The 20,278-nt window shown below is 36.0% G+C and overlaps 1 long non-coding RNA gene across 1 annotated transcript; it reads right to left on the bottom strand.

The window, feature by feature from the left end:
• Positions 1–11,168: 11,168 nt before the first annotated feature.
• LOC135087384 (uncharacterized) lies at positions 11,169–11,925 on the bottom strand. Its single transcript, XR_010260788.1, has 2 exons — positions 11,680–11,925; positions 11,169–11,344 (listed from the first exon to the last, which is right to left on the bottom strand). It is a non-coding gene; the product is annotated as an uncharacterized LOC135087384 (long non-coding RNA).
• Between the last annotated feature and the right edge of the window lie 8,353 nt (positions 11,926–20,278).

The raw sequence follows: 20,278 nt of genomic DNA, 5'->3' as shown, positions 1-20,278 counted from the left end.
TTTTTGTTTTTTCTTCATTAATTAATTAATAAACACAATGTAGGTTGAGTTATAATCACACACAGGCTTAACTGTCTCGCACACAGATTTAAATATCTAACACACAGGCTTAACTATCTCGCACACAGGCTTAATATCTTTGATATCTGTTTCCTAAACAGCTTTCATTTAGGTACATACATAAGATGATTAAATTTTAATAATATGACTAAACTAAACTGCACTCAAACTTTCATGCATAGAGAAAAGTAATACATAGGAAACTTTCATGTAACATAGCACTCCATTAACAACGGTAACTAGAGAATGCTTGGAAATAAAATCGATAGGTGGCGCATTCTAAATAGTAATCAATGATGATAGCGCTACGATGCGCCTCCTATCGGTATTATTTCTAAAGCATTCTGTAATTTCAGCACATTATCATGATAGATTACATTCATTCTTCACGACAATTAAATTAATAAACAAGTACACTAGCTATTACTTTTATTATTATGAATGCATAAGATTTTACAATAGAGTTGATTATTATAAAATAATTTGTAATTTGTTAGGAGAATCTCATAGGTACCTACTTCCGTAATATATAGCCAACAAATAACTAAGGTAGATAAGCTAATTGAATCAAGACATATTATTATGTACGACAACTGAAACCTTTCATAATTTATTGCCTTCTATACATAATATTATTGCTTAAAACGAAATAGATTTTTGAGCCAAATAAAGTTAAACTAATGACATTTGACCATTTTCAACTCGATCACCTGGCAACACTGAGAGTTACAGGATTTCAAAATTTCAGGACATGGCTGGTTTGAAGGAAATGTAGAAACAAATGAATTCGGGATTGGGTGAAGTTAGAAAAAAAGTAAAAATGGTGTTCGGCGCGGAAAATGGTCCAGATTAAGGCAAAAATGCAAAATTTTGGAAATCCAAGATGGCCGCCCAGCGTTCACCCGTTTTCCTAAAGGGACTAAATTCTCCATACAAATTGTATGCAGGGGGGCTTAGCTAACGTAGAAAAAGGCGAGGCCGAAGGCCGAGCGATAGTTCAAAGCCTGTGAGTCGCCATAGATTAATTTTTGATGCGTCAAAAAAGGACTAGAGCCCAGTGACAGACAGAAAGGCGAGGCCGAAGGCCGAGCGATGGTTCAAATCCCCACAGTCGCCATAGATTTAATTGTATTGCGTCAAAAAAGCACAAGAGCACAGTGACAGACAATAAACGCCCCCTGTAATTTTTGCGAGGCCGAAGGCCGAGCTCCGAATGCGAGGCCGCAGGCCGAGCGCCGCGTAGGGCGAAGCCCGGAGCGGCCAGCATCGCAGATCTAGCTTTTGTAGCCCGCGTAGCGGGCGACCAAAGCTAGTATATTATATAAAGCTCGATTACCACTGACTCACTCACTGACTCACTGATCAGGGGTATTTTTAGGGTATTTAGAGGGGAGAGGGGTAAAATTGTTAGTGTTTGTTTTAAACTAGATTTTTCGACTGCCAGCTTTACTGGATTTTTGAACCAAAAAACAAAATGGCGGCATTTTTTGAGACACCAACTTTTTTATCTTTGGTCCTGAATTTTTTCCTTTTTGGGAGTTTATTAGGGTTGCCAAGGTGTGTTAAAAAATGTGAGAAAAAAATGGAAAAACAAAATGGCCGAGCCGCCATCTTGGATTGAAAATGCGATTTCGGGGTGTTTTTGGAGAGGTGTCATTCCGAGATGCGCAATTGTTTTTGAATAATTCTTTTGAGTGTTTGTGACATGTATAGTCTTCTTGAGAGTCACATTTACAGATTATCAAAAAACAAGATGGCGGCTGAGCCGTCGGCCATTTTGTTGCGAGCATAAAAATTGTCAAACTTTGGTAGCAATTTTCCGGTAGATGGCGACACCGGAGTGGGGAACAATGTTCCGGGAGATTGTTGGTCTGTTATTCGAGTGTTGCCATAAATAGGAAAAAACTACCATTTTGGAAGAAAATTTTCCACCACGGCCCCGGATAGTAGAAAATGGAAATTTCCAAAAATTCCAAAAACTTGGTATGCAGTTTGGTGACGTTTGGGGACCCGAATGACATTTCACAATTTTTATGAAAAAAGTCTGGCAACACTGAAAGTTATGGGGAAAAGATTTTTTTGCGACATGGGTGACTTTAAAGTTAAGGACAGACAGAAGGAGTCATGGCAGAAAAAAAATAAAAAAGGGGTTTGGTTGGATATACGACCCAGACTATGGGAAAAATCCGAGATGTCAAAAAATCAAGATGGCGGCGGCGTGGGCGGCCATTTTGTAAAAAGTTGAAAATTTCGAAATATTGGAATTCATTTTTCGAGTACATGGCAACATTTTGGAAAGTCGAGTTGTATGAGGCGGTTGTGTGTCCTGTCGAGAGGTTTCGCTTGGGTGAAGAAATTTCTCCAGTGTTGCCACACTTTGGGAGATTTGGTCCAAAAATGTCGAAAGTAGAAATAACGACTTCCGGTCAAAAATTTGGACGACGCCTCCTGCAAAGGGGTCGTGCAAATGACATTTGAACATTTTCATCTCGATCATCTGGCAACACTGAGAGCTATGGGGAAAAGTATTTTTTTCGACATGGGTGTCTTTAAAGTTAAGGACGGACAGAAGGAGATATGGCAGAAAAAATCCAAAAATGGGGTTTGGTCGGTTATACGATCCAGATTATGGGAAAAATCCGAAATGTCAGAAAATCAAGATGGCGGCTGAGCTGGCGGCCATTTTGTAAAAAGTTTCAGATTTTCGATTTTTCAAATGCGTTTTTCGGGTAGTTGGCAACATTCGGGAAAGTCAGGTTGTATGGGGCGATTACGTAGTTTGTCAAGGAGTATCGATTGGAAAACCAAAAATTTCCAGTGTTGCCATGCTTTGGGAGATTTGGTCCAAAAATGTAAAAAATGGAAATAACGACTTCCGGTCAAAAATTTGGATGACGCCTCCTGCAAATAGGTCAAACTAATGACATTTGACCATTTTCAACTCGATCACCTGGCAACACTGGGAGTTAGGGGAACTCAAAATCTTGGGACATGGGTGGTTTTAAGGAATTGTTTTACGGGATTGGGTTAAGTTAGAAAAAAAGTAAAAATGGGGTTCGGCGCGGAAAATGGTCCAGAATAAGGCAAAAATGCAAAATTTTGGAAATCCAAGATGGCCGCCAAGCGTTCACCCGTTTTCCTAAAGGGACTAAATTCTCCATACAAATTGTATGCAGGGGGGCTTAGCTAACGTAGAAAAAGGCGAGGCCGAAGGCCGAGCGATAGCTTAAAGCCTGTGAGTCGCCATAGATTTATTTTTAATGCGTCAAAAAAAGACTAGAGCCCAGTGACAGACAGAAAGGCGAGGCCGAAGGCCGAGCGATGGTTCAAATCCCGACAGTCGCCATAGATTTACTTGTGTTGCGTCAAAAAAGCAAAAGAGCCTTGCGACAAACGATAAACGCCCCCTGTAATTTTTGCGAGGCCGAAGGCCGAGCTCCGAATGCGAGGCCGCAGGCCGAGCGCCGCGTAGGGCGAAGCCCGGAGCGGCCAGCATCGCAGATCTAGCTTTTGTAGCCCGCGTAGCGGGCGACCAAAGCTAGTCTATAATATATAAAGCTCGATTACCACTGACTCACTGACTGACTGATCAGGGGTGTTTTTGGGGTATTTAGAGGGGTGAGGGGTAAAATTGTTAATGTTTGTTTTAAACTAGATTTTTCGACTGCCAGCTTTACCACATTTTTTGAACCAAAAAACAAAATGGCGGCACTTTTTGAAACTCCAACTTTTTTGTTTTTCATCCTGAATTTTTTCCTTTTTGGGAGTTTATTAGGGTTGCCAAGATGAGTTAAAAAAATTGAGAAAAAATTAGAAAAACAAAATGGCCGCGCCGCCATCTTGGATTGAAAATGCGATTTCGGGGTGTTTTTAGGGAGGTGTCACTCCGAGATGCGCAATTGTTTTTGAAAATTTCTTTTGGGTGTTTGTGACATGTATAGTCTTCTTTAGAGCCACATGCACAGATTATCAAAAAACAAGATGGCGGCTGAGCTGTCGGCCATTTTGTTGCGATCAAAAAATTCCCAAACTTTGGTAGCAATTTTCCGGTAGATGGCGACACCGGAGTGGGGTACAATGTTCCGGGCGATTGTTGGTCTGTTATTCGAGTGTTGCCATGAATCGGAAAAAACTACCATTTTGGTAGAAAATTTTCCACCACGGCCCCGGATAGTAGAAAATGGAAATTTCCAGAAATTCCAAAAACTTGGTATGCAGTTTGGTGACGTTTGGGGACCCGAATGACATTTCACCATTTTTATCAAAAAAGTCTGGCAACACTGAAAGTTATGGGGAAAAGTTTTTTTTGCGACATGGGTGTCTTTAAAGTTAGTGACAGACAGAAAGAATAATGGCAGAAAAAAAATAAAAATGACGTTTGGTCGGATATACGACCCAGATTATGGGAAAAATCCGAAATGTCAGAAAATCAAGATGGCGGCGGCGTGGGCGGCCATTTTGTGAAAAGATGAAAATTTCGAAATTTTGGAATTCATTTTTCGACTACATGGCAACATTTTGGAAAGTCGAGTTGTATGAGGCGGTTGTGTGTCTTGTCGAGAGGTTTCGCTTGGGTGAAGAAATTTCTCCAGTGTTGCCACACTTTGGGAGATTTGGTCCAAAAATATCGAAAGTAGAAATAACGACTTCCGGTCAAAAATTTGGACGACGCTTCCTGCAAAGGGGTCGTGCAAATGACATTTGACCATTTTCATCTCGATCACCTGGCAACACTGGGAGCTACGCGGAAAAGTATTTTTTTCGACATGGGTGTCTTTAAAGTTAAGGACGGACAGAAGGAGATATGGGAGGAAAAGTCTAAAAATGGGGTTTGGTCGGTTATACGATCCAGACTATGGGAAAAATCCGAAATGTCAGAAAATCAATATGGCGGCTGAGCTGGCGGCCATTTTGTAAAAAGTTTCAGATTTTCGATTTTTCAAATGCGTTTTTCGGGTAGTTGGCAACATTTGGGAAAGTCAAGTTGTATGGGGCGATTACGTAGTTTGTCAAGGAGTATCGATTGGAAAACCAAAAATTTCCAGTGTTGCCATACTTTGGGAGATTTGGTCCAAAAATGTAAAAAATGGAAATAACGACTTCCGGTCAAAAATTTGGATTACGCCTCCTGCAAATAGGTCAAACTAATGACATTTGACTATTTTTATCTCGATCACCTGGCAACACTGGGAGTTAGGGGAACTCAAAGTTTTGGGACATCGGAGGAATAAGGAATTGTAGAAACAAATGAATTCGGGATTGGGTGAAGTTAGAAAAAAAGTAAAAATGGGGTTCGGCGCGGAAAATGGTCCAGATTAAGGCAAAAATGCAAAATTTTGGAAATCCAAGATGGCCGCCAAGCGTTCACCCGTTTTCCTAAAGGGACTAAATTCTCCATACAAATTGTATGCAGGGGGGCTTAGCTAACGTAGAAAAAGGCGAGGACGGACAGAAGGAGATTTGGCAGGAAAAAACTAAAAATGGAGTTTAGTCGGTTATACGACCCAGATTATGGGAAAAATCCGAAATGTCAGAAAATCAAGATGGCGGCTGAGCGGGCGGCCATTTTGTAAAATGTTTCAGTTTTCTGATTTTTCAAATGCATTTTTCGGGCAGTTGGCAACATTTGCTAAAGTCGAGTTGTTTGGGGCGATTTCGTAGTTTGTTAAGGAGTGTCGTTTAGAAAAACAACAATTTCCAGTGTTGCCATACTTTGAGAGATTTGATCCAAAAATGAAAAAAATTGAAATAACGACTTTCGGGCAAAAATTTGGATGACGCCTCCTGCAAATAGATCAAACTAATGACATTTGACCATTTTCATCTCGATCACCTGGCAACACTGGGAATTACGGGAACACAAAATTTTGTGACATGGGTGTTTTTAAGGCGTTGCTCCTCGGGACTGGGTGAGGATAGAAAAAAAGTAAAAATGGGGTTCGGCGCGGAAAATGGTCCAGATTAAGGGAAAAATGCAAAATTTTAAAAATCCAAGATGGCCGTCATATTTTCAGCCGTTTTCGTAATTGAACTAATCTCTCCATACAAATTGTATGCTTAGCACGATTACCACTCAATGACTGACTCACTGATCATGGCCATTTTTGGGGGGTTTAGAGAGGAGGAGGGTACGAGTAACAGCACTTGTTTCGAACTAGATTTTTCAACACGCAGCTTATCAGATTTTTTGGACTAAAAAACAAAATGGCGGCCCGTTTTGACACACCAACTTTTTCATTTTTCGTCCTGATTTTTTTATTTTTTGGGGGCCGGTTGAAGTTGTCATTTGGTGTTCGAAAATGTGAGAAAAAAACGGAAAAACAAAATGGCCGCGCCGCCATCTTGGATTGAAAATTAGATTTCAGGGGTGTGTTTAGGGAGTTGTCATTCTGAGTTGCGCAATGGTTTTTGAAAATTTCTTTTGAATATTTGTGACATGTATAGTCTTCTTAAGAGCCACATTCACAGATTATCAAAAAACAAGATGGCGGCTGAGCCGTCGGCCATTTTGTTGCGATTATGAAATTCCATAAAGTTTCACACCAATTTTCCGGTAGATGGCGACACCGGAGTAGGGTACAATGTTCCGAGCGATTGTTGGTCTGTGCCTCGAGTATTGCTATGAATCGGAAAAAACTGCCATTTTGGTAGAAATTTTTCCATCACGGCCTCGGATAGTAGAAAATGGAAATTTCTAGAAATTCCAAAAAGTAGGTATGCAGTTTGGTGACGATTGGGGACCCGAATGACATTTCACTATTTTTATCAAAAAAGTCTGGCAACACTGAAAGTTACGGGGAAAACAAATTTTCGCGACATGTCTGACTTTAAAGTTAAGGACAGACAGAAGGAGTTGTGGCAGAAAAAAACTAAAAATGAGGTTTTGTCGGATATACGATCTAAATTATGGGAAAAATCCGCAATGTAAAAAAATCAAGATGGCGGCTGAGCGGGCGGCCATTTTGTAAAAAGTTGAAAATTTCGAAATTTAGGAATTAATTTTTCGAGTAGTTGGCAACATTTTGGAAAGCCGAGTTGTATGAGGCGGTTGTGTGTCTTGTCAAGAGGTGTCGCTTGGGTGACAAAATTTCTCCAGTGTTGCCATACTTTGAGAGATTTGGTCCAAAAAACTGGTAGAAATAACGACTTCCGGTCAAAAATTTGGATGACGCCTCCTGCAAAGGGGTCGTGCAAATGACATTTGACCATTTTCATCTCGATCACCTGGCAACACTGGAAGTTATGGGGAAAAGTATTTTTTGCGACATGGGTGTCTTTAAAGTTAAGGACGGACAGAAGGAGTTATGGCAGAAAAAGTCTGAAAATGGGGTTTAGTCGGTTATACGACCCACATTATAGGAAAAATCCGAAATATCAGAAAATCAAAATGGCGACCGAGTGCGCGGCCATTTTGTAAAAAGTTTCAGATTTTTTATTTTTCCAATGCTTTTTTCAGGTAGTTGGTAACATCTGGGAAAGTCGAATTGTATGTGTGTTTTGTCAAGAGGTGTCGCTTGGGTAAAGAAGTTTCACCAGTGTTGCCATATTTTGGGAGATTTGGTAAAAAAAAATTTAAAAAATGCAAATAATGAGTTCCGGTCAAAAATTTGAACGTGAACTCGTGCAAAGTAATCCTAAAAAGGTTATTTGACCATTTTCTTCTCGATCACCTGGCAACACTGGAAGCTATGAGAAAGAGTATTTATTGCAACATGGGTAGGTATCTTTATAGTTAAGGAACGGACAGATGGAGATATGGCAGAAAAAATCTAAAAATGGTGTTTGGTCAGTTAAATGACCCTAATTATTAGAAAAATAAAAAATCATGGCAAATCAAGATGGCGGCGGAGCAAGCGGCCAACTGGTAAAAAGTTTCATTTTTCTGATTTTTAAAATGCATTATTAGGGTAGTTGGCAATATTCGCGAAAATTGGGTTGTATGAGGCGTTCATGTGTCTTGTCAAGAGGTTTCTTTCTTTCTTTCTTTCCATACATTTAATTTTAATATTTAAGACAGGACTGCAGCCCAGTGTTATAAGAATATTACTTGCGCATATAGCAGCTATTTCCACAAAGTTTTATTGCTATCTATAAATAAATATCAGTTAGGAGAAAAATTTCGAATGGAAAATGTCCACAGGAAATTAAATCGATTTCTTAAAAAATTTTAGTATTGTTAGTTAGGAGGTATTGCCACTTTACCATTTACCATTGGTATGTATTCTAATCATGCCGACAAAGTAATAAAACAAAATTTTTAAAAATATTTTTTAGGGTAGCTTCCCTATATAAAGTGGGGATTTTTTTTTCATCTTCTACCCCATTTGTGGGGTATCGTTGGATAGGTCTTTTATAATGGCTTAGGGGTTTCTAAGACTATTTTTTTATTTAAACGGTTCCCGTTTGCAAAATATTAAAGTACCTAGCACTTTATTGAAGCCAATTTTTGTTCGAGTAACTTAGGGCGTCCCCCCATTAAAAGTGTTAAGATGAAGTACTAATTGCTTGCTTCAGAAATATATTGCGGTAACGACGGGCAACTACGAAACCCTACACTGCGCGTGGCACGACACGCACTTGGTTAACTGGTTTATATCTATAGATTAGAGGGCAGTGCGTTTAATTACACTAAGGGTAGTTTCACAGGACGACTCCGGAGGTACCAGTGGCGAGTGGTGGAGGCTGTCTAGGCATAGTGACTGCGACATTGGGTAGCATGGTCATTTGCCAACCGGATGACACTAGCATTGACGGGCTACGGGTCATAATACCGCTCCAGAAAGCCCACTTAGGTAGGTAACGACCATTTTCTGCCGGCTGTAGTCTTCCACATGACCAATCGACTTCTTCATCCCCTGCCCTTTTAATAGGCCTCGAACAGTGGCCACCAGGACAATACATTCATGCCGCACACTGAAAGCCGAAAACGTAATGACGTTTTCCTTGTGTGAGACCGAATAGGGACCGCTGACGAATGTTTGAGGCACACGCCAATACTCCTGGTAATGTCCCGCGTTCTCAACTCATATAATCCTACCCATCTGGCAGAGTGATAAGCCCCACCACATGGGAGCAGCCCTTGTGGGTAGTTATATTCTACACATTTTTATAGATTTTAATTCTTATTATTTCTAAAGCAATAATCAGTAACTTGTACATACATAGGTTATACAGGGTGGAAACGATAAGTGATCTCATTCGATTATTTCTAAACTATACAAGATATCGAAAAGCTGGTTACTGATCCTGAAAGTGCTTCACTAGCTCTATCCAACGGTACCAATAATAGGTTACAGAATTAACTGGATCTATCAAAAAATTAAATGTTTCCAGCCTCCATACTAAATGTATGCCAGCCAAACAATATTGAAAGTATTAATTTTTTTTATTAAATAATAAACACTTAAAATGAACTCGTAAATTGCATTCTTATTCAAAATGATTCTTTGAAAACATTGGTTTAAGGCTTTACTTGCTATAATATTATCAAGACATGAGTGCCATGCCTGTTTCTGTACTAAATGTATCAAAAATCAAAATCAAAAGTATTTATTCAGTTTAGACCACAAGTGGCACTTATGAACGTCAAAATTATTATAGAAAATAATAAAAAAGAAAGCTGGAAACATAGAATTTTCGGATAGATCCAGTTTATTCTGTAACCTATTATTGGTACCGTTTGAAAGAGCTTGTGAAGCACTTTCAGATTCAGTAATCAGTTTTTCGATATCTTGTATAGTTTAGAAATAATCGAGTGAGATCACTTAACGTTTCCACCCTGTATAGGTACTTGTGCGAGGCAACGAGCGCGCATTATGAAATAACTAGCGGCCTCCCGCGACTTCGTACGCGTGGATCCCGTTTTACCCCCTTTACCGAAATTTCTTTCAACCATCTCACTAACTTTTGTGTGTTATAAATTGTAGTTATTAATTAAATAAATAAATATTATTGGATATACAGGGTGGAATTTTGTAATGCCACCTAGAGGGAAAGTTTTTTTTATGCTAGACAAGGCAGGTATTTGACCGCAATCGCACCTGGTGTTAAGTGAGATGCAGTCTAGGATGGTAGTTACATATCAGTAAGTACTCATAATACTAAGATAGAAAATTTTACTGAAAGAAAACATTTCTTTGTTTTTGAAAAGAAAGAGAACTGCATTGAAAGATTTTCGAAAATTGTCTACCATACCATACAATGTATTCTGTACATAAATAAAATAATTTAAGATTTCATGGTTTTCATTTCATTTGATTTATCAAGTTTGTTAAAGAGATTTCATCCTTATACTTAACCCTAACAATTGATGCAATAAAAGTACAGGTTGTAATTTTTAATAGATTTCAGTTGGTTTGATTCTGGGTGTGGCAAGAAAATGTTTGTAAATCTTTGAATGTAGTTCTATTTCTTTTCAAAAATAAAGGAATGTTTTCTTTGAGAAAAAGGTTCTATCTACAATATTAAAAGTACTTTCCCTCTAGGTGGCATTATAAAATTCCACCCTGTATTGCGCCATCCAGTCCCAAAATAATTTTTAAAAATATAAAGAACAGGACTTACTAAAGTACTTACTCGTATTATTATGACATTTGTTGAAACTAAATGTGGTAAGTATTGCCTACTTACTACTAAATTAAGTTAGTAGTACTTCATTACACAAAGAAAACATCTCTAAGAATAAATCTGGATATGAAAAACCTACACACAGCAAAATTCTAACAGTAAGAAGGATAAAAGTATTTACTTAATAATTTATTTGATGCATTTAGCTGCATACCATGCCTGTAAAAGTAAGATTTTATGCACAAGAGCCAAACAAACAAGTTTAAGCTTGTAAAGAACTTCCAAACCTATTATTATGTAGAATAAGTTCTTAAAAGTGACATAGTATTTAAAAGTTTTCATCTATTTTTATTTATGAAAATAGCCTTGTCTCCGTCTGTATCATTACCATCAAAATATTACTATTATCTTGAACTCCATTAACATTGATGATTGATTGATACTTTATTATAGTATATTTAGGTACTTAGTTCAGTTGATAACATTCCTATATCATTTTTATCTCAACTTATTAGATATTTAATATTAATTAAAACCCAATGAATTTTAAAACACTCATTTATTAAGAAGGCTTATTTAAAGATAATAATCAATTTATGTTCAATTAAATATTTTGGAATTATGAACAGTTTACTTTGGTTTGTTAAGATTTTATTAATTTTCATTAAATATTGGTTTTCCGGGACAAGTTGTACATCATTATTGATCACTTTAACATCTGAAAAGTAAAATATATAACTTTAATTAAATTGATAGATATTGTGCTTACATTTTGTTGTAAACATTAAGGCTCAGTTGCATTACCTAACTTTGACCGTTACTTTAACGATAACTGGTGTTTTCTGAATGAAGTTTGATAGATTTTTGATGTTTGTTAAAGTAAGATGGTGCAACCCAGCCTTATAGTTAAACAATTCATCAAAACTGTACAATACTTTTAGAGTGCAAGAGTAAAAAACATTCATCCTCAAAAACTTTGACCTCTTAAATATTATTGAATAATTAATAGTGCCATCAATTATCAAACGTTTCATAGTTATCATCAAGCATTACCTTACGCTGCAATCACCATTCTCTTTATTTTACACAGACAAAATATGCATAGAGTTAACGTAACAGTATCACATTGAAAACTCAGATATTGTTGCAATATTGTACAAGGCTTCTGTTACTATTATTTTTAAGATCACTTGTTTCAGCTATAGATTATTTCTTTGAGATATGTATGTAAGTAACTATTCTTATTAATTTCATTCGAACAAAACAACACCAACCAAATCAAAACAAACTTTTGTTTGACAGTTTGGCAAGAAAAAAGGGACCATAGATTAGAGAGTGATAGGATGTTTCGTTCGGAAATTTAATCAAAAGATTTTGAAACGTCAAAGGACAAAAATGTGAATTTTAACCCGTGTAGCGCCCTTCTGTCAAATTTTGTTTTGTACGACTGAAAAATTAAGGTCCCTCGAAAGTAGGTAAAAGTGGAGCAGGCATAATTTACTTTTATCTTTATGAGATAAAAATAATAATTTTTCAGCGTTGTGAATGTCATCATCATGTTTTAAAAAAAAAAACTTCTATTATGGATGGATCGAAAAGCGAAATTTTGGACAGCGTTTTTTTTCACAACTTCTATTTTTTAAATTCATATTGATAGGTTACGTCACACTATGGATCGAAATTGCGATTTATGGACATAGCAATATTTTTCATAATTTCTATTTGAAAAAAATACCTATCGATACGTTACGTTATTCTGATGAATATATGTCGTTAGATTTTCTTTAAAACCAATAGTTTGGTTGGAAAAAAATATTTTCCATTTTCGTTGTATGAAATGAAATGGCTTGTTGACTATAATCCTACACTATCAGCGCGCGCCTAAAGTTGCCCGTTCACAAGTTATGTGGTTCTGAAAAATGAAAAAAAGTTAGTAAAAGTGTTTTTTTTTGGAATATCTTTAAAGATTCAACGAAAATATAAAGATTCCATACGTTAACAATTTAAATTAACCTTAAATTACTGACAAATATTTAACTCATATTTTGGAACCTTGTAACTTCTGAACGGGCAACTTTGGGCGCGCGCTGATAGTTTAGGATTATAGTCAACAAGACATAGCTTAGTCGAAATCTACCACTTTAAGTTTCATTCCATACAACGAAAATGGAAAATATTTTTTTCCAGCCTAACTATTGATTTTAGAGAAAAACTTTTAGCGACATTTATTCATCAGAATAACGTAAGTTACGTTCGATAAGTATTTTTTTCAAATAGAAATTGTGAAAGAAAAAAATCAATATGTCCATAAATCGCTATTTCGATCCATAGTACGTCTTACTGATTAATTAATGTCATTATCCCCTCAAGGATCAATAAGACCGGCGGCGGCTGCGCTGTTCATTACTTACAGTCATATAGATGAACTAATTTAAACTGAACCGTGTCACCAAACACATTGACAGGGGGGCGCCACCATCATTTCAACTATATAGTTTCCAACGTGGCAAAAATCGGAACCAGCGATTCGGTATTGATGGTTGTGGCACCCCCCTGTCACTGTCTCGGGTGGGACACCGGACAGTTCGTTTTAATTTATGTATATTATGTTACTTACCAGTTATTAATAATAATTACCGACAGTCGAGGTAAAAGTAAGAAAGTAATCACATTAATTTATCACTTACAAATATCTTAAAAGAGAACACCGGCTCGTGTACAGCAACACAATATTTTTAACGTTTTGATATCTTAATATATTAATATAAATTAGTGGTATCCTTCCGTTTGGCCAATGTACTTTTCGCAACTAATTCATTTGGTCAAATTGTCATTTGGCAAAATTTTACTTGGCAAATGTTTATATAGCAAATGTTTTATTTCGTCAAATATTATGTCCCAAATAATTTGTTTGGTCAAATTGACACCTCAAATACTTACCCACCGTTACCCACAAATCAAAGCATAAGGCACATTATCATGGTTTTCACAAGAATTTTATGTAAAACAAAGAGACTGCAGAAAGTAGTATGGTTGCAAAAAGTAGGTTTTGCTGAAAATAGTAGGTTAGGTTAGGTTAGAACAGTGACCCTTAATGCGCGAAGGCGAGCGAAGCGTGCCGCGGCAGCGGCCGCCGAGCGCTAAAATCACCACTATTGTTAATGAATCATTTGGAAATTTCGATAAAAAGAATGAAATAAGAAAATTATTTTAGAACAAATTTTATATTTACTACCCACTAAACAAAATAATAACCACAAGCTAATTTGTATTCCATTCTATGCACCAATCAAATTATTTTGTAAATAGTTTATCGTGAAATATTTTTGCCAAATGAAACATTTGGCAAAACATACTTTACCAAACAATAATTTGCTAAACAATAATATGCCAAAAACGACATTTGCGAATTAAAAGTTTGCAATAAGTTGTTTTGCCAAATGAGAATTTGCCAAATGAAAATTTGCGAAACGTTGTTTGCGATGTAATAATTTGGGAAACGTTTTTTGGCCAAACATTAGTAATCCATAAATTAGTATAATGAGATTGGAATGTTTAAAATTTAAATGAATTGTTTAAAATTTAATAAATAGGTTTAGATGCGGCGGGGGTGGACCTTGGGCCAACCCTAAGCAGTTTATTTAATTTTATACATACGTAAATGATTTCTTTAATCACTTTTACCAAATTATTCATAATAACCGATTGTTATTAATAATTCTTTTTCTATCATAATTAATCATCATAATCAAATCAGATTAAATAAAATCTGAGTTGCGTTCTATATCCTTTAGAGCGCCATGGTCTTTTTTAAAATACAAAACGTTTAACATTTCCGTGCAATATTTCTTTGATAAAAATATTTATAGAAATGCTTTAGTTATTTTATGCGTATTTTTGCGATTGCCTAAAACCCTAAATCTTTATTTTCAAAACAGAAATATATTTTTTTACTGTTCCAGGCGAAATAGGTTGGTGACCAATAGGTTAAACAAAAGTTGTCTATGGTCATAAGTTTTGTGGCCAAAAAAAGTTGAGTGAGACATTTCGCGCTCATTCACTTCCGCCTCCCTCTCGGTCGCAACTGTTTTGCATCTTGTTTCATCGCGGTAAGTTATGTGTAAATATTATTAAAATTATAATCCATTGATTTGTCAAATAATAAAAAACTATTGTACAAATCAATTTCGATGATATATCAACTTAATTGTTTCTTTTCATCGTTCCGTTAGTGTAGGCATCATTTTTGTTGAAGGGGACGCCATTGTAAAACAAATGAAATAATGTTAAACAAACAACTTTTTATGGTTTAAAACTTTTTAAAGTGTAATGATCGAAGTTTTAAGTGTATTTTAGGTTCTTCAGTGCCATAATTTGTGGTTCTTTAGTTCATTAAATGTGTATAATTGCAGTTTCACGATGCCCCGCTTCAACTACGATTCCACCACGGCCGTCTGCATCGCCACGGGTAAGTCTTATAAAGTCTTATTTGTTCTTCTTTCCATTATTTTCTGTGTTTAGGTCCTTTGGTTCATTAAAAATATACTATGTTTGGCTTTGATGAATAGTTATGGACCGCCATTTTTCTTCTTTTATAATTGACATGGCAATGGTGTTGTAGGTAGTTCATAACTGCATAAGATCTAGCTTTTTCAAGTCAATAACTTCACACATTTTCTAAATATGGTTTACAAGGGCGTAGCCCCTTATTCTATTTGCCAAGTTATTTAAATTATCTACACCTACCTACAATCATGGACCTATAAAAAAGGTCCATGCCTAACAGTAAATAGTTAATAACACGTAAGAAATCTTTATATTTTGAAACATGTCAATTCCACACAAGGTACTTGTATTAATAATGTGCTAACAGGCAAGTTATCATTTCATTGTTGATGAACATAAATTCACATTATCTATCAATAAAAGTTATTTAGATCTTCTTACTCTGAGATGGTTTTCATATGAATAGTTATATAAAATAATTTTACATGTAGGATTATTTACTGTTGAAATTGGTGTTACATTAGGTATTTAAAATACACAAGTAAGCATAACTTTAGTTCTTATTATAAACAAAGCATTTATTAAATCACATCTAATTTAATTAATGTTTCAGTGTAGTTAAAATAATTGATTTGCTCTGAAATCAAATCAATAATAAGAACTTGATTGAATCCTTCTCAAATATTGGTAGGTAATATCAATGCAGTTTAAATATTATTTGAAAACCTTCAGATTTGCAATAGGATTATTTGCATTTGATACTACTTATATCCTGCGCTTGTTATATTTGTATTTATTTATCAATATTTTCAATTTAGTGCGTTGAATTCTGATTTAACATTCATCTTACTAGGTATAGGTACTTTTTTTTGAACTTGTATAAGTCTGGATCTGACCATAATATCTAGCCTTTTATAAATCAAGATTAATAATTATACTAATTATAATTTACCTACTTGAATAGTGGTATTAATAACATTTAATTTTTATCTCTTGTCATAAATTAATTAACTTCAAATAGATGTGCACCAATTGATTGAAGTTATCAATATTCATCATGTTTGAAATTGGTCCTATACCTACTTAGATTATTAATCTAAGGTCCTATAATATTTTTCATTTTTACAGAAACATAAATTCTAGATTTCTTTTGATTCATATTATTACTAATTTAATTTAGGTATGTTTGATAAGCAGAAATTAGATAGGTAGGTACCTACTTATTGTCTCAATGGGGTTAGGCAAGCCTGTTATCTGAATTTGCATTAGTTTTATTTTAGGAAATATTGTATCAATGCAATGCATTTTTTAGGTAGGATTAGCCTAATAAAATTACTTGTTGTAATATGAACTTACTGCAAAATGGTACAGTTACAGTAAAATAGGTTAGTACTAATTTGTATAATCATTGATTTCCATCATTACATACCTTAACTGGTAGGCATTTGTTTTTAATACAATTTACTGTTTTCTTTAGTAATTTGGATACATTACCTACCTACTTAAGTGGGTAATGTTGTTCAATTATAATAAAATTTCAAACTTTTGTTTACATTAAACTTCTTATTACTATTAGCATTAGCTGCTATTAATTGTATGAGTTTGGATTTTCGGTTTAGGTAGGTCTCTATAGGTAGGTATATCTACTTTTAATTTCTTTTATTTATTAGTAAAAAACAAATTTAATTTCAATTACCAAAACAATAAAAGTAATTAATCAGGTAGGCATTGTAAAATTTAACACTAATTGTTCATTGCATAACCATTTATAACTGAATATGAATTTATTGACGATTTATTTTCAGAAAATTTGTTGGCACTATAGTTTGTCATTTTGTTTTCTGTGTGTACCTCAAAATTAGCATGATTGATATTGCTTTAAGGTGATGTTCTAAGGCCTTGTCAAAATGCTTTAGATATTTTAGCGGAGAGTGTTAGAAGATAATGAAAGTATTTTTATAATATTACATAACTGAGTTGAAAATTAGCATTAATTATGTGACCAATCTTTTAATTATCTTCCCTGTGTCATATAAATCTATAACACTTTTTATCATTCAATTTAGATACTGAAGTTGCATTATTTAGACGTTTATATTTTATGACAATAATTTTAAGAGAAGATTGACTTGAATCTTTTAGAGTTTTCGTTATTTTTGTCTTGATAAGGTATCAGCATATTATCTGAAAATAAAGAAACCACCTGCATTTTGTATTTCGAAGCAAATTACTTTCTTTTAAATTATGTATTCGTAATGCATAATAAGCGCGACTTCATTGTCAATCAGACTATTATTAATTATTAATTTCTGGTAAAGGATTGTCCCATCAAGGCGATGCACAGTATAAAGGTAATAATGCACAGTGTGTAGCCATGTCAGCATGTGCATCCGCTTTGTCAGTTATTAAAAATCGGGCCGTGTTTGATGTTGCGGATATCAATACTATTCTTCAGTACGGTGATTTACTTTACTTGCAGTGTAAACCTCGGGACCACGTTTTCTTATTACCAGACGAATTGCCAAATGATTATCGAGTAGGGAACTTCGCGGTCAAAATTAATGCAATGGAACCCAACTGGATTGAAAACGGGCTTTTTCCAGCTTCACTGCGCGATGTTGATGTTGCAACATTGCAGTTAGTTCATATTTTGCGCGACCGTGTATTCACTCGCGAACGTAACGATACTCGGGATAGTTACTTGTTCACCGGGAACAATTATACGGTTTCTTTTTGGAAATTTGGCAACAAATTTTATTTATTTAATAGCCATGCGGTTGGCATCAATAATAAATTTAATCATCGGGACGAAACTCAAAATAAGGCGCGTTTGTTTTGTTGCCAAAATTTAGAAGATCTCGCAAAATTACTGTTCATAGGACATGCGTATACCTCGGCGCAATATTCTATACATAAATTAACTGTAGTAAATTTTGCGCTAAACTTAGATCCCGTCGTCCCACTCGAGCCACGCGACGCGAAATTAACAACGTTGAAACCTGTCGTAGTCCTTGAAAAAGTTGAGTTAGAATCAATAGACATTGCACCGGTGCAATCAACCAAACGAGGTCGACCCAAAAAAAAGAGATCATCTAAATCTAAATTAGATTCTTCCGCACCGAAAAAATCTAAATTAATCAATGAAAAATTAAAACCAGTTGTGGTTCTTGAAAGAGTAGATTTAACTGCGTTAAAAATTGCCCATGATGCGAAACCTTTGTCCGTCAGTACTACACATTCTGATGTCAAATTGAACTTAAAGCCAGTCGTTGTAATTGATAGAGTTGATTTAAATAGCGGTCGGGTTAGTAACGTAACGTCAGCCAAAACTCTTAAACACCGAGAGGCTGTGAAACGTTATGCTACCCAGAACCCAACTATCCATAGGGACGCGGTAAAACGTTACACACAAAAAAATCCCTCGGTTCATAGGGACGCGGTTACACGATACTCTCAAAGCAATCCTTCCGTTAACAGGGACGCGGTCAAACGATACTCTCAAAACAATCCCTCCGTTCACAGGGACGCGGTAAAACGGTATTCGCAACAAAATCCGGAAGTTAATAAAGAAGCGTCACAACAATATAATGTAGTAAACAGAAATTTAGAACCCGCGTTGCGTAATTCCAATATTTTGATCGGGCAAAAACAAAACGACGACCTAGATTCACTTCAGACTCATTCTTTAAAAAAACTGTCTTTGAATGACAGTCATAGATGTCCTCAATGTCAGGCGCGAATTTTTGTTGAGGAAAAAGGTAGAGTCAAATGGTGTTGTGGTTCTGGAGCATATAATGTTCAAAATTTACCGCCGTTAACCGAAGAGTTCTATTTCCACCCAGCTTTCCTTTTAAGATCGCGAGCTTTTAATCATTTGTTTTCGTTTAGCGCATTAGGCGTTTCTCATGGTTTTCATCAACCAAATACCGGTATTTCATTCTTAAAAATTCAGGGCCGAACTTACCATCGCGTTTTTGATTTAGCTTACACCGACACAAACAATCCCATCGGTATGTATATTTATGACGAACGGGAAAGGGTAGCTGTAAGCCAAAATTTAGACATGGAGGTAGTTCGTTGCATTACCAATTTTATGCATAATGTTAGTCCGTACATAGATTGTTTTAAACGTTTAAGTCAGGAGCCTTCCGAGGAGGCACATTTGATATTTGAACCCACGTCGCGACGCTCCCATGGTAATATTTTAGGAGACATGCCAATCGGTTCGGAAATAGCCGCAATTCTGAGCACAGAACGCGAACGCTATATTCCTAAAGCTATAGTCATATGGCGCATAGGTGCTCGAAAACCGCACACTGTAGACATTTTACATCCGCTGTATGAAACTTTTCAATATCCTTTGCTGTATCCACACGGTAATCCCGGTTGGTTACCGAATAGACTCGATAACAACGGCGTAAAACTAACACAAAATAAATACGTCCGTTGTTTGTTGCTATCTGAGCCGCGGTTTTCAGAGTTGAACAGACTTTCTGAGGAATGGATAGTAGATATGTTCTGTAGAATTTCAGAGGAACGACTTAGGTACATTTTTAATATGCAGAATCATTCCTCAGATGCTGCTCTTAGATCTGCTCCCCTTCAGGAAGTAGAAAACTCAGTAGAGATAAGTAACCAGATAGCAGCAGATGAAACCATACGGGGAGAGGGCGGTGTTGTGCCGGGGCGTGTCTATCTGCCCAATACATTTACTGGAGGTCCACGGTATATGAAAACTAAATATATGGATGCGATTGCACTGGTCAATAGACTGGGCACTCCATCATACTTTTTAACGATGACATGCAATCCAAAGTGGCCCGAGATCCAACAATCTACTCCACAAGGACAAAGGCCTAATCCTTTAATTTGTGCGAGAGTTTTTAACTTGAAACTCGCACAACTTTTAAAAGACCTTAGAACTGGTGCTTGGTTTGGTAGATGTATGTATATTATGCATGTCATAGAGTTTCAAAAACGAGGACTGCCCCATGCCCACATTTGTTTTAGAATCGAAGGGGGTGGTCCCATACAAAATTTTGAAATCGATCAATTTGTAAGGGCAGATATCCCTCCTCCTTCTGAGGCAGGTGGTAGATTACGCAAGGCTGTGCTTGATCACATGATACACGGCCCATGTGGACCT

This window comes from Ostrinia nubilalis (genome assembly GCF_963855985.1).
Source record: "Ostrinia nubilalis chromosome W unlocalized genomic scaffold, ilOstNubi1.1 SUPER_W_unloc_11, whole genome shotgun sequence".
Lineage (NCBI taxonomy): Eukaryota > Metazoa > Arthropoda > Insecta > Lepidoptera > Crambidae > Ostrinia > Ostrinia nubilalis.
This window is presented reverse-complemented; position numbering and strand designations above follow the sequence as displayed.